Consider the following 16,488-nt stretch of genomic DNA (forward strand, 5'->3'; position numbering starts at 1 on the left):
TTTGAGTTATGGAACTGCTGTTAATTATGGCCCAGTTTAATGTAGTCAGCCAGTGGCTGGTCACCTTAAGACTACATTCATGAACGATATTTGAGTGCGGTAAGCGCGCTCTCTCTCTCTCTCTCCCCCCCCCCCCCCCCAAAGTGTTTATTGTATACGTGGGTGTTGCTGATAAGGCCAACCATTATATTTCTGAAAGTCGTTGTCATGATAATTGGCTTGACTTTCCTGTCAAAAACATCCGATTGTATGTGCAGATGCCAATATTTTAGCTGCACTTGAACTAGCCATAGCCTTAGCCAAACTGTTCCACACTCTCTCATCCTTAAGTACAGATTTTATCCTATTCAACCTGGTGGTGTCTCAAAACAAAGTATTAAAATAGGACAGTTTCCACAAGTACTATAAATGATCACTCCTCTTAACTGTCATGGGTAGATACATGTAGATAACTGGGATGAGTGAGTTAATGGGAACAGGGGAAAACTCCACACTAGCTGGAGTCGTTCTCAGCATGAAATGATGTTTTCTAATCAGTTTGTTCACAGGTGGTAGACATACATGCATGCACACCAACATTAAGATGGTTCTGATTATCTGGTCATTCAACTCCAAACTACAGCAGTGACCTTGCTTATGGTGTTCAACATGGAACAGTACTGATTAATCAGTATGTTACCTCACCCTTGTTTCACATGGTGCAATGAGGCTGTATGGGATGCTGGAGTCATGGTAAACTCCTGCGCTGCTGTTAGAACAAAACACCCTTATCACTGGTGCCTACATCCAATTTTTAAAAAATCTCATTGTCTGAAAGGGATGGCAACGTTTCAGGTTGAATCAGTCTGTTAATCCTTTTCTCTCCATTTCCACAATTGTTTCTGGGTATTCCTTCTCCAAATCTAGTAAGTGGAGCTAGTCTAGGAAGATCATAAGGTGCAGCACAGTATTTACAAGTAGTTTAAGAATTTACCAGGTGTTTCCTGAATGAAGACGTGAAATTAATTCTTAAATAGGCAAAATTGAGGGTGCCTTCTATTTTTTGTTCTTGGATTTACCGGTGTCTTGAAGTAATGACTACATAACGAGTAACAGACTAAAAGCGTCAACGATTGAAATGACCACATCTACATGCAGCTTGATTTGCAACTGCTGTCTGCAGTGATCCTTGCAAGCTACTTTTGTTCTTGAACTTGGGGATGGGAACAAATGACGATTACTGCTATAGTCTTCCATATCCCAAGAACAAGAAACAGGAGCAGAAGTAAACTGTTCTGTTCCCCATAAGACAATAGCTTACTTTTGTTGGTTTAATTCCACACTTCCCTCTGCTCCTAATACCTTTGATTCTCCTGCCTTACAGGATCTGTCTGCCTTTAATATTTTTATGATCGTACCTCCAGAGTTCTAAAATGTGTCAACTGAGAAATTGTCTCATACCAAGGGTGATCCCTAATTTTAAAACAGTGGCTCCATAGTTCTGAGTACAAGAGTAAACAACCTTGCCATATGCACTTTGAAAATAAGCAATAAAGGTTAGGACTGTCAAGAAAAACGCTGAAGAGGTGGGGACAACAAGAGATTGGGGGGGTTTGGAAGGGATTTTAGATTGCTGTTCATAGACTGTTCGATGATGTATTAAGTGAACATTTAAAAAGGTGGTGGCTAGGATGCCAATCAAATACTTTTTCTGGTGGTGTCAAGATTCTAGAGTGTTCTTAGAGCTGCACCTATTTGGGTAGGAGTTGGGGCATTCATTGAATGTCATAGAGTGTGTCTTGGAGATGGTCAATCGTGCATTAGGTGTATTTGTATCACAGAGATTGGTTGCTACTTGGATAGCTTGCAGGCTATGGTTGCCAAGTCTTTATGCATGTAGGTGCAGCCACTCCAGGACTGAAGAAATACTGCACAATATCACATGCACCCTTACCATGGCAGGACAGTTACTGGAGTAGCCAAAGGTTGTTGAGCCTACACACCCGGAAGAACACCCATATGAATGAGACCACAATTAATACGGTTAGCTCTTATACTTTGACAGAAATATATATGTAAGAGCAACATTCTATAATTAGGGTTGATTTTAGAAAAAAAAACAAGTCAAGCTTAGTTAAACAAAATCTGTTGTGGAATTTGCAAAACAATACTTCCATAGAAACTCTACAGAATGTGACAAGAACATGGCCTAGTTTTAAAGCAAAAACTGGTTGCTTCAAGAATTTTAAGTCATGTCCTTCAAAATCACTGCCAAATAACGATATTAGCTCGCTTCTGGAAGCCAGATACATTGAGATCTTGGGAGACAACTGACAAGATCTGCACAATAATGTAGCTAAGCAAAAATGCCAGTTCTCAAGTCCTGCACCAGGACAGCATTGATTTACAAAAATTTCAACTTCAATTATGTATATACTGGTATACAAAATAAATATTTTTCAGTGAAAATATACTTTATGAAAAAGACAGCATGCTTAGTGCAGTTTGTTGAAGAGTTGAAGGAAATGTTATCAAAAGAGAAAAAGGAATATTTTTCAAAAATTAAACTAAAATCCTTAACAATGGATTTGTATTCTTAAAGAAGAAACAAAATCTTTGTCTACTGGGGGGGGTGCTCAATTTAATGTCACATTCAAAAGGCAGAACTTCTTGATGCTTTAGGCTCAACCTGTGTTAAAATCCCCAAGGTTAGAATTTTGCACTGAATCAGAGCTAATGGAGGTATTGCAGCCGAACTTCAAAGTGTAGACGGAGTTGAACATTTGTCAGTTTTCAAAAATTGAAAGCAAGCAAAGTAGCCAAAGGTAGCGCTTTTAAATAAACAATTTGTGGCTCAGACAGCAAGCAACTGATTCTTAATCGATGTTCCAGCTCAGACCCTTTAAAGATAAATGGTACTCCCCTTTTCAAACACAGATCCAGAAATTATCGGTAATTTAAATCCACTCATGAACAACTTGTCTGACTGAAGATTAAGAACAAATTATGTGAAGTTCCAGTGCAATAAAAAAATTCCAAAGCACTTCAGAGAAGAATTAGAAAACAACTAGCAAGCCACAAAGTATTTTGTCAACATTGAGGAGTTGACCTTGAGGTAGAGAACTGCAGACATGTTAGACCATAAGATATAGGAGTAGAATTAGGACATTCAGCCCATTATGTCTACTCCACTTGGGCACCAAAGTTCAGGGGTCTCCATCCTGGCCACAGAGAAAAGTGTCTATTCCCCAACTGTATTAATGTCGCATCGGCCTCATCGCTGCAGGCACGGCGCACGCTCGTCCCCTGCATGCCGCGCACCCTGGCCAGGTGGTGCCACGGCCCACGCTCCGCGCGCCGGCCTCGTGCGACTGCCCCTGGCCAGGAGGCAGTGCGGAGAACCGACAGGGGCCGGCGTGCCGAGGTGGCGCGGGAAGACAGAGCGTCAGAGGACCTCCAGCTGCGTGTGTGTCCCTCGCTCTCAACCTCTCTACCCCTCCCACGCGAGGCGCAGAGCCGCCGCCAACACCCCCGTCCCTGGCTGCCGTCAACACCTTGCACCGGTGCAGGCTCACGCACGTTCACCCCCCTACCAGGTGAGGTGGTGCCCAGCAGCGCCGTCGGGCTGGAGGTGCGGTTCGGAACGTTGAAGCGAGGTCACGGACCCTTGCGTGGTCGTAACGGATGGTTTGCACGGTACCGACAAAAGTTTGGCTCGAGGGATGACTTTCAATAGATCGCAGCGAGGGAGCTGCTCTGCTACTTACGAAACCCTGAGCCAGAATCAGGTTGTCTGCACCAGTTTCCCCACGAACACGAGGTGCGTCTAGAGGAGAGAGGCGGCGCCCATACGGCCGCGCTCCTGCCCAGAATCAAACGGCACTATGCACCGACCGGAGTCGGTTATCCCAGGCCAACCAGTGATCCGTGGCGCTAGGGTATCCTTACGTTTAGGCAGGATTCTGACTTAGAGGCGTTCAGTCATAATCCCACAGATGGTAGCTTCGCACCATTGGCTCCTCAGCCAAGCACATACACCAAATGTCTGAACCTGCGGTTCCTCTCGTACTGAGCAGGATTACTATTGCAACAACACATCATCAGTAGGGTAAAACTAACCTGTCCCACGACAGTCTATCTTTTCTCCTTCTCTTGAATGGCCCCCCCTGTACTACAGTGCTACGATCAGTTTGCTCAGCCACACAAGGCACAAGAATCTCAAACCTGATGAACAAGCTCAGCTCATAACTCTCACCCTCCTGTCCCAGACTACTGACTGAACTTTAAATATAGTTAATCTAAAGGGTGTGACTATCCCCCTCCCTGATGCACTTCAAGCTCAGGCTCCAGCTCATCAATTCTGAGCCACAGCTCCTCAAGCAACCAACACTTGCTACAGATGTGATCACTATGAACTACAATGGGGTCCACCAGCTCCCATATCATGCAGTTACAACACATTGCCTGACCCTGCATATATATTTTTTAATTACTTAGTTTTTAAACTGAGTTTTAAAGTTCATCCTGGTCTTTTATTTAGTTGCTTATAAATATTTTTCTTTGCCTTCAATCTGAGAGTAACCTATAATAGTCAAATTATTAGCTATCAACAGTGAACTTACAGCCCACCTATGTTACTCTTTTGGGCTCCTGAGCTGGGCTTCAGTTTATCCTGTCGGCAAAGTTCAGCAGGTCTGGCAGGAGCTATGGACAGAAATCAGTTAATGGTTTAGGTTGAGTGATCTTTCCTCAGATCTCTCCAGATGCTGTCAGATCTGCTGAGCTTTTCAGGTCATTTCGGTTTTCGTTTCTGATTTACAGCAGCTGCAGTTCTTCTGGTTTTCTTCAATTTTAAGTTCAGAAAACCTTAGAAACAACGAGCCCTAAATAAAAAGGAAGCGAAAACAGCTCTTCCCCTCTGCACTGAATTCACTGAACTTTTATACTCACGAAGGTGGTATCTCACTCGAAGTGATCTCTCCCCCCTGACTGAAGCTTACTGATGTAGAAAGGAAATTCAACAGTTTTTTCTTTTAAAGGTAAAATGCCCAGCCACCAACAGTAGAGCAATTTAAATTGGAGACACTCAAAGGCAAGAATTGGATAAATTTAATTGTCTCCAAAAAGGCAAGGTTTTTTGCCCAATTCACTTGTGGAATGTGAACATGGCTCACTAGCCAGCATTTCTCACCAATCCCTAGTTGCCCTTCAGAAGGTCGTGGTGAGCTGCCTTGTTGAATCACTGTAGTGGTGGGGCTGTGGAATTCATTGCCACGGAGCGCAGGGGAGGCCGGGATGTTAAATGTTTAAGGCAGAGATCAATAAATTCTTGATCTCACAAGAAATCAAGGGCTATGGGGAGAGTGCAGGGAAGTGGAGTTGAAATGGCCATCAGCCATGATTAAATGGCAGAATAGACTCACTTCCACTCATGTCCTATAGTCTTAAGGCTGACCCACAATGCCATTAGGGAGGGAATTCCAAGATATTGACCCAGCAACAGTGAAGGAACAGCGATATATTTTCAAGTCATGATGGTGGGTGGCTTGGAGGTGGTGGTGCTTCCATACATGTGCTGCTCTTGTCCTTGTAGATGGAAGTGGTTGTGGGTCTGGAAGGTGCTGTCCAAGGCTCTTTGGTGAATTACTGCAGTGCATCTTGTAGATAGTACAGACTGCTGCTACTGAGTGTTGGTGGTGGAATGAGTGGATGCATGTGGATAGATCATAGAACAGTACAGGCCCGTTGGCCAACCATGTTGTAACTTTTACCCTAATCCTAAGGTCTGTCTCACCTCCACCCCTACCTTATACTATCATCCATATGCCTGTCTAATAGCTGCTTAAAATGCTCCTAATGATGGCAGACGCCATTACCCTCCCTGGCAATGCATTCCATGCCCGGACCACTCGGAGTAAAGAACCTACCTCTGACATCTCCCCTACCTCCACTCACTTTAAAACTATGCCCCCTCATCATAGCTACCTCCACTCTAGGAAAAAGTCTCTGACTGTCCAGTCTAACTATACCTCTGATCATTTTGTACACCTCTATCAAATCACGTCTTATCCTTTGTCATTCTAAAGAGAGAAGCCCTAGCGCTCTCAACCTTTCCTCATAAGACTTCCATTTCAGGCAAAATCCTGGTAAATCTCCTCTGCAGCTTTTCCAACGCTTCCACATCTTTCCTGTAACGACGCAACCAGAACTGGACACTACTCCAGACGTGGCCGAACCATGCTTTTGTAGAGCTGGAGCATAACTTCACGGCTGTTGAACTCAATCCCTGTATTAAACGAAATCTAACACACCATACACCTTAACAACTTTTACTGCCTAAGTGGCAGCTTTCAGGGAACTGTGAACATTAACCCCAAGATCCCTCTGCTCCTCCACACTGCCAAGAACCTCTTAACCCTGTATTCTGCTTTCATATTTGTCCTTCCAAAATGAATCACCTCACACTTTTAAGGGTTAAATTCCATCTGCCACTTCTCAGCCCAGCTCCACATCCGATCAATGTCCCTTTGTAACCTAGAACAGTCCTCTGCACTGTCCACAATGCGAACCACCTTCGTATCGTCTGTGAACTTACTAATCTATGCCTCTACTCCTACATTCAAATCATTTACAAAAATCACAAATAGAAAAGAGGACCCAGAACAGATCCTTGTGGTACACCACACATAACTGAGCACCATGTTGAATCTTTTCCATCCACTACGGGGTCAGCCAATTCTGAATCCAATCGGCCACATTTCCTCCTATCGCATGCCTCCTTACTTTCTGCATGAGCCTACCAACGGGGAACCTTATCCAACATCCAAATGTAGTGCCAATCAAGCTTGCTGCTTTGTTCCGGATGGTGTCAAGCTTCTTTAGTGTTGTTGGGGCTGCACTCATCCAGGCAAGTGCAGAGTATTCCATAACACTCCTGACTTGTAGATGGTGGACAGGCTTTCAGGAGTCAGGAGGAGAGTTACTCACTGCAATATTCCCAGCTTCTGATCTGCTCTTGTAGCCAGTGTTTATGTGGAGAATCCACTTGCTTTTCTGGTCGATAACCTCCAGAATGTTGATAGCAGGGGATTCTAATGCCATGGCGGGGGGGGGGGGGGGGGGGGGAAAGAGTAAAAGTTGCTGTAGTCCTAACAGACCATACAGCTGCTCTCTTGTTAGAGAGACACACAAACTAGTAGTGGATTAACCTGATGGTCTCACAGCTGGTGTACGAATTTGTACACAAGCTTAGTTTCTGACAGATTTCTTCCGTGAATTACAGTTTAAATGCAGGGAGAGTGCTTGAAATCGATTGAGTGTGTAATCAGAAGCTATATAAAAAAGGTTCATGCAAACTTAAGTGGTGACTACAAAACAATTCTTTATTCAGATTTAAAATTGCAAAATATAGGGAATTATACAGTTGTACGAAACAGGAATATTAAGACCTACATGTGTAGGAGTTTCAGACCAGATGACATGTCAGAAAAAAGTGTGAACATGGATTTAATGCATATATTTAAATGTAACAGAAAAGGAAGTGTGTTAATGTAGTTGGCCATTAATTATACAAGTAATTGGTTTGGGTTTATTTTGGTTTGTGCCATTGACAAGCAATACACAAAAACTCAAGTGTTAGCATTTTGACATGAGACACTCTTGTTAAATACAGTTTGAAATAAATAGACAAAAACTTGGAAACAGATGCAAGGAACTTGCACAATACTCCATAAATCAGTTGGGATTAACATAGCGGACATCATGCAATTTGTAGAATCCAAGGAGAGTTTGAGCATCTTTGTTGTGACTTCAATTCCAGAGCACTGTTACCGAGAAAAAGACAGCATAGGTAGAAGCACTAAATTAGGGCAGGCTTGGCTTTAGCTCTAACATCCTAATTAGTGAAGGTCAGTCTCACACTTCCAATAAATGCTCACATAAATAACGCATGAAGGGTTGCTTATATACATGGAGCTGCAGTGTGGTTCTTTCAGAAGGCAAAATTCTGCTGAGTTTTATCAACTGCAGTGGAACATCAAATTGTCCAATTAATCAGAAACAAATTACAGGTGATGTTGTGTATATGGACTTTGAAACAAGTGTTTAGTGAAATTGACATTTCTGCAAAACTGAATCCCAGAGGATTATGTAGGCAGTGTTTGCATCAGTACAAGAGGTGCTTTAAATGTAATGGTAATTAGTTGCTTTTTTTGGGACTGAAAAACTTGCACTTATATTGCATCGTTCACAACGTCAGGACATCCTAAAGAGTGCTGCATAGCCAATCAAACAATGTTGCAACGTAAGAAATATGGCATCCAGTTTATGCACAAGTTTCCACAAACAGAAATTTGATAATGACTGAAGAATTTATTATTGCCATGTTAGTGGAGATAAATATTAGTCCAGGGACACCAGTGGTAACACATCTGCTCTTTGAAATATTGTTCCATGGAATTTTTTTTTAAACATTCAGAGAGAAGAAAGGCCTCTGTTTAATGTCTCAATCAAAAAGTAGAACAAAAATGGTGGTCCTAGGGGTAGTATTTGAACCGCTGCTCTTTTAATAAAATGGATTTGGATTTACAGAGCATTTCAAAGTTGGCAGATAATACAAGACTCAAATATGGAAATCACCAGGAGGGTTAAAAAAACTTCAAAAAGGACTAGACACATGTAAAATAGGTAAACAAATGAAATTTAATGCAGAGTAGCATGGATGAGTTTCGGGAAAGCACATGCTGGTTGGAATAATTTACAGATTTCCCCCCTACTGAGCCACCCAACACGAGTTATGCCACTTTATGGAAAATGTATTAAACAACAAATTATTGCAACATGTAATGTGCAATGTAACACAATCTTCACGTAAACTGGATCAACCGAGATCACCGAAAGATGTTCGGGGAGATGAGCTGGTAAAATACTTGCAGCACATTTCTCTAGCACACTCTACTGTGCAACCAACTGGAGGAAAACTACTTGGAATTTAGCATTATGCGATAAGGAAAAATTGTCAGTAATGTCACAGCAAAAGATTCACTACAAAACATGTCAACATAATGCAACTGAACTTTACATGAAGACTGAAGCAACATATTCCAATCACAAACAAGAATCATGAAATTTAGGTCAATTAGGCTGTTATGACAGGAAAACAGAAGCTTGATTTAAGTACACTGAAAAGTATCATGAACAAAGGAAAACATTAAGAAATAATTCAATAAACATTCAAAAACAGAATTCAGTGAACAATAAGAATTTGCCATGAAAGATTCATTGATAGCTTGCCAAGAACATTAGAAAGAGTGTTCTGAAGAGGAGTCACTGAACCTGAAACTTTTACTGATCTCTCTCTACAGATGCTGCCAGACCTGGTTTTTTCCAGTATTTTCTGTTTTTGTTTCACATTTCTAGCATCTGCAGTTCTTTTATTTTTAAATTTTGCATTACAGATAGTGTTAAAAGAAAAAGGTATATCATCAAGAATGATAATAGGTCCAAAATATTGATAAAATAAAAGGGACAGTAACCTAGCCAGAGTGTACAGAAAATAGTTAAAGTCCCTTAACAGCAAAGACAAAAACAATGAGAAAATGATAGAGAGATTGAATAAATATTTTGTGCTTGTCACCATTGCAGAAAAAACCAATCACTTAACAGAAAAGGAAAAAATAATTTTTGCATTCAGTTCTCAGGTTACAAAGTATTAATTAGCATCAAAGAACATGTACTGGAGAAACTCAAACAAGAAAATTACAGCAACCCCAGGACCTCACATCTACATCCTAGCTCTCCTAAAAAAGGAGACATAAGTGCACTGATAGTGGATGCACTGGCTGGAGTCAGAGTTGTATAGCACAGAAACAGACTCTTTACTTCAATTCATCCTCGCTAATCAGATATCCTAAACTAATCTAGACCCAATTGCCAGCATTTATCCCATATTCCTTTAAACCCTTCCTATTCATGTGCCTATCCAGATGCCTTTAAAATGCTGAAATTGTATCAGCTTCCACCACTTCCTCTGCCAACTCATTCCTTACATGAACAATCCTCTGCATGAAAAAGTTACCCCTTAGGTCCCTTTTAAACCTTTTCCCCTGTCACCTTAAACTTATGCCCTCCAGTTTTGAACTCCCCTACCTAGGCAACATTCTTGAAAACCCAACTGCACCCTTTTAAGTTTAACAACATCTTTGCTAATACAGGGAGACCAGAATTGAATGCAGTATCTTAAAATTATTACTTTCCAAGCTTCTGCAATACTGTGTGCAGACTGAAAATTAAGAAATTCAACAACACTTTTCAAATAAAGGAGGACTGAGAGAACAGGTAAATTATAGGCCAGTTATTCTAAAATTGGTCAATGTGCTGGAATCTACATGAGTAGAAGCAGTCTTAACAATACACTTTGAAAGGCATAGATAATTAGAACAAATTTACATTTTTCTGAAAAGAAAATCCTGTTTGACAAACTTTTTGAATTTTCTTGGGATATGAAGGGTGCTATGTCTGACAGGGAAGCATGCTGGAAATTAGGCTGCACTATTCCTGGAACTGTCACAATATAAAAAAGGTTCAGTCAGAATATCCAAAATCTTAAATTTACCTGATAACTGTTGTAAGGTGAAGGGTAGATAAATGTATTCTGATGAATTTTAACCAGTTTGCAGTGACCCTTTTCAACTCAGGCACGCGACAGTGAGATAGACTAAGGGAACAAAAGTTTGGGGAAGGTTCACACAATTTTACTGAACATCTTAACAAGGAGAAACAGTATTTATCAGAACCTACTCTTGCACTTTAAAATGAGTGCCCTTCAACTGAGAGTAGGAGGACCTCCCCAATTTCTCATGTGGTGCCAACTATTTCTTCTCTCACTTTGTATACTATTTTAAATTTAATATCTATTTTCTTTTAAATTGCAGAGTTATTCCATACAATTAGGTACAGTGATGACATGAATTACTTTGGAAGCATGCCTCCCCAAACAATGTACACTTCCTCCCAGTGATTCTGGCCTATGAACTTAAGACCCAATGCTGGTTTGATCATAATGAAAAATTTCATTATGGTTTTGTCCCAACTCACACCACTGGCCATACAGCATACTTTATCTTCCCCTCTAGGGCTCATGTCTTGAAATCTGTGGCTTAAGTATCACCCAATGAAGTTCACCCTAATTTCTGGTCAATCATCTTTCCTTTTTGGTCAGGTCCGATTTACTGGAGTATCCTTTTGGGTATTTAACTCACTATTCAGAGACAGTAAATGTTGTAAAGTGAAAGATAGGTAAACGCATCCAAGCTACCTTGATCTGTTTGTACTGCATGTTTCAAAAAGGGTTACGTTATATGTAGAGACATTCAAAGGGGACAAACTAAACAGCTTTATTGAACATTTCAAATCAAGAAAAACGATATTTTAGACTCGACTACTGCACCTTAGTTAAGGTCTACCAATGTCTTCTCAGGACTTTTCAGTAAACTGTTTTGAAATTCAAAACAGTCAACTCTACACTTGCTATCTACTTCTGATATGCTCTTCTAAGGAGCAGTTACACTTTATCCAAAGGGGCCTACCACTATTTGAACTCTGGCTGTCTGAAAGGACTGGTAATACTTGCTCAATATGCTGCAGCATGGTCAGGAGGGCTGGCTGATGTTTCAGGATCTGTAGTTGATTTAGGCTTCTCCTTCCAACTAGGACTGGTTTTGGTCTTCAGGGTGTCTCACCAAGTAGTCTCCTGGGTCTGGTCAGTCTGATGTGCCTTATGGCATCTATTAAAGGAGCTGGAGATACAATGCTGTTTGGTGCCAAGCTGAAGGTGCTCTCTGCAATTGCAATTGAACGCACAAAAAGCAGAGAGAGCTGGTGCTCCAGGTTGCTCCCTTTATCCCACTCTTTGCTGCCTTCTCAAAAAATTTTGTGGTGTGTTCACTGGCGTTGGGCAGATGTAGGAAGATCTAACGAGGTGACTGCTTTCCAGATCTGGAGATCCAGAACGTCATTTTGATCCTTCAACTGTCAAGTGTTATCCTTGTCTCAGGAGACAGATATTCAGGATGGAAAAGGGAGGGGGAGGGGAAAACAAGAGGGCAGAACTTAATAGCATCCATCTGCACCACAGGATTTGATTTTTTAAATAAGTTTCATCCAATTTTTTGTAGTTCTTTGCATTTGACGAGGTTTCTGGCACAGCAGTGCTGTCCTTCGTTCACTGGTTGAGAATTCAACCCTTCACTGCCTTTACAAGTGTTTTTAATTCTCTGCAAATCTCCAGTTGAAGGAGGAAAAGTGCGAGAAGACAGGCTGTTGTAGACTTTCTGGTACCTCCATGTAGATATAGAAAGATTTTCTACAGAAAGAGGCTCACTTTGTAGGCTAGTTGGTACTTCTTTGCATGGGCCACAAACAAAGACAAGGGCACAGGCACACACACAGTAGATGTGGTCGGCATTGCTACCTCACACCTCAGGGACCAGGGTTTGATTGTCTGTGGAGTGTGCATGTGTCTGTGTAGGTTTCTGTTGGGTACTCCAATTTCTTCCCACACTCCAAAGATGTGTATATTAAGTGGGAACTGCTGATGCTGGAGAATCTGAGATAACAAGGTGTTGAGCTGGATGAACACAGCAGGCCAAGCAGTAGAGGAGCAAAATAAAAGCTCCAGGAGGTCTCCTCAACATTGGGGAAACCAAGCAGAGGTTTCGAGACTGCTCTGTGGAATGCCTATGCTCAGGTTGCGACAAACATCTGCACTTCCAGTCGCAAACCATTTCAACTCCCCCCTCCCACTCCTTGGACGACATGTCTATCCTGGGCCTCCTGCTGTGCCACAATGATGCAACCCGAAGGTTGCAGGAACAGCAACTCATATTCCGCCTGGGAACCCTGCAGCCCAATGGTATCATTGTGGACTTCACAAGTTTCCTTCGCCTGACTGCATCACAAAATCAGCACAGCTCAACCCTGCCTCCCTAACCTGTCCATCCACTCCTCCCACCTCAAGCCCCACCCCCAGCTCCGAACCCACCAACCTCATTATGCCTCCTTGACCAGTCAGTCCTCCCTGGACTGACCTCTCCCCACCCAAGCTCGCCTTCACTGGCTCCATCCCCACCTCTTTGACCTGTCTGTCTCCACCTATCAGCTCCTTTATCCATCTTCCAACTACCTCCCCCACTCTCTGTTTCAGAATCCCCTTCCCTCCCCTATTCTGAAGGGTCCAGAAATGTCAGTCTTCCTGCTCCTCTGATGCTGCTTGGCATGCTGTGTTCATCCAGCTCCACACCTTGTTATCTCTGTATATTAAGGGGATTGGCCAGAGTAAGTATGGGCAAAGGCAATAGGGTGGGGGTCTGGGCATAGGTGGAGTGCTCTTTAGAGGGTCAGTGCAGACTTGTGCCAAAATAGAATCCCTACAGTGCAGGAGGCGGCTATGTATGACACCAGGGTCACCTGCTCAAGAGCCAATTGGAAACTTTGTTGTCCAGCAGAAGTCATTGTCTCTTGTGGTATCCAATTCAGATCTCAGTTGTTCATGAAGATGCAGCTTTACACACTATGTGGTCCAATAAACAATCTGAAAATAGCCACCAGCTCTTTACACAACCTCCTTGATTTAAAGCAGGACAATTTTTGTCCTTAAATATAGATTTGGTGTTTATAGGGGAACCATGTAGTATTCCTAGGAATAACTGCAACAGAAGTTAATACACAAGATAAAGACTTTTGGGAATTGGGGATAATATACTGCAGTGGATACAGAATTGGTTAAAACTCAGAATTGAAAATAGCCTATTTATTCCAAGTTTGCAGGCACTAACTGATGCAGTACTCCAAGGTCACTACTTGGGCCTCAACAATTTACAATCCACATTAAAGCCTGTGCTTCAATACTCTTTTCTTTTTGTTAGCAAGCAAGATTTTGTCAAGCAAGATTGGAATAATAAGCTGTGAGGAGGCTACAAAGACCCTGTGTTCTTTTCACTAAACTAGTAATTCCAAAGACCCAGGTAAATCTGAGCATCTTGGCTCAAAATCCACCACAGATATCTATTCTCAGCTGGGAAAAAACTGCTATCCTTAAATGGTCTAACCTACATGTGACTCCAGACCCACAGCAATATAGGAATGAAACCAGGTGGACCACATAGCATCAAGTAAAGCATTAGAAACAACTCCCTGACAGTCATACTTTTAATCACACATTACATACTACATCCCAGACAACAACACCAGCAGAGATGGTGTTACTGTGGTATTTAGTCAGCAGGGAGTACGCTTGGGATCCCTCAACATTAGCATCTAGTCAAACACAAACAAGTAAACCTCCCGATTACTGTGCACACTCCTGTTTTGATGAGATGATGTTAAGCAACATTCTGAGGTAGCATGACGGGTGAGGGACTTCAACGTCCATTGCTGAGACTGGCTTAGTAGATGACCAAGCACAAGAGGGCCTAACTGTAAGGGTCTGCTTGTAGCAGGTGGTAAGGGAACCAAAAAGCAGAAAAAAAACACATATTTGACTACATGTTCAATAATTTGCCTTACATAAATGCAACTGTCCATGACAGAACGGGCAAAAGTCACCATCTCCATAAGGATTAAAAAGTGAAGTCCTATCTTCACACCGAGGAGACACTCCATGTGTGGCACTAATCACTGTGCAAAAGTCAAACAGATTGGACAACTCAAGACAATTCATCCATGGCACCCCATCAGCAACAGAAAGAAAACAAAACTTCAATCTGTAACCTCATGACATTGTATATCCCAGTCTACCATTATCAAGTGAGAGAATCAACCCCTATTCTATGAGAATATGCCAGGAGGTACACCAGTCATACCGAAAAGACAGTTGTCAGAGGACTCTCATAGCACAGTGGTAAGGCTCCTATCTTTGAGCTCACAAGTCTTGATAGTCAGAGACGTTTTCCCCAGGACGGAAATGACTATTCAAGGGGGCATAATTTTCAGGTGACTGGAGGACGGTGCAGGGGAGATGTCAGAGGTAGGTTCTTTACAGAGTGGCGGGTGCATGGAATGCACTGCCTGCAGTGGCACTGGACTCAGGTACATTAGGGACATTTCAATGACTCTTGGATAGGCCCATGGAGGATAGTAAAATGAAGAGAATGCAGGGTAGACTGACCTTAGTAGAATAATAGGTCGACACAACATCGTGGGCCGAACAGCCGTGTACTGTTCTATGTTTAGCCCCACCTGCTAGGAGGTATGTAGCAATACTACTGAAATGGGTTAATTAGGCGAAGCCACAAAACAGGTTACTACTACTTGTTTACTACTACTTTATGCTATACGCTAAATAGCATAAAACAGCAAGCGATAGAGCTGAGCAATTCTACAAACCCTATCAGATCCAAGCTGCAGTCCTGTCACGTCCATTTGTGATTAATGGAAGTTAACTCATCCAATGCCATAACAAACAGCAGAAAATACAGGAACTTATAGATCTAACACCTATAGGCCTCAACAACATCTAGCAATAGTTCAAGACTTGTGCGCCAAAACTTGCCTCACCCCGGCCAAGCTTTACCCAGAACAGCTACAACACAGGCATCTACCCAGCAATGGGAAAAATTGCCCAACTATGTCCAATGCACAGGAAGAAAGACGTATCTAACCTGGCCAATTACTGACACTCCGGCTGAAATGAGGTCAGGAGCTGAGTGGCACCTGCAGATCCCAGCCTTTGTTCAAACAGACAAAAGAGCTGAATTCCACAGATTTAATTTCTCTTGACATCAGGGCTGTATTTGACCAAGTGTAGCCCTAAAGAATCCTAGCAAAAAACTGGAGTCAACCAGGTTCAAGGGGAAACTCACTGCTGGTTGGAGCCATAACTGGAACATAGGAAGACAGTTGTGGATGTTGGACGTGTCATCTCAGCTCCAAGGCATCTCTGTGGGAGTTCTTCAGGAGTGTACCCTTGGGGGAAATCATCAGCTACTTTGATAACCTTCCATTCAATGTAAAGGTCAGAAGTGAGGATGGGCTACTAAAGACTGAACAATGTTCATTAACACTCCAACTTCTCAGATAGTGAATACAATAAGCTGTAGAGTGATGGGAAATACCAAATCTCATTTGAGGTCTTGGCTACAATTCAAAAACACTGGAGCAAAAGTAGGCCATTCAGCCCATCGAATCTGTTCCAATGAGATTATTGTTGATTCGATAATGCTCGATTCTGTTACAGATTAAAACTCTCTCAACCTTATTTTAAAAAAAGCACTTGGCCTCAGTCTGAGCAAATAATTCCACAGATTCACTCCTCATAAGAAATTCCTACAAACATATGAAAACCAACAGAAGGACCAATGTGTCCCTCAAGACTGCTCCAACATTCAATAGGATCACAGCTGATCTGATCTTAACCTCCTTGCTACATGCCTGCGCATCCCTGATGATTTTTCATTCTTGATCAAGAATCTATCATCTCTGGTTTTAAAAGCCTATTGGAGGAAGGGAATTCCA

The 16,488-nt window shown here is 42.2% G+C and overlaps 1 long non-coding RNA gene across 2 annotated transcripts in view; it reads right to left on the minus strand.

Annotated features, from left to right (window-relative positions):
- The window catches only part of LOC125455433 (uncharacterized), a 46,904-nt gene that overhangs the window by 7,209 nt on the left and 23,207 nt on the right, over positions 1 to 16,488 (minus strand). The gene's annotated exons all lie outside the window — the stretch shown is intronic.

The sequence above is a fragment of the Stegostoma tigrinum genome, chromosome 10 (assembly GCF_030684315.1).
Source record: "Stegostoma tigrinum isolate sSteTig4 chromosome 10, sSteTig4.hap1, whole genome shotgun sequence".
Classification (NCBI taxonomy): domain Eukaryota; kingdom Metazoa; phylum Chordata; class Chondrichthyes; order Orectolobiformes; family Stegostomatidae; genus Stegostoma; species Stegostoma tigrinum.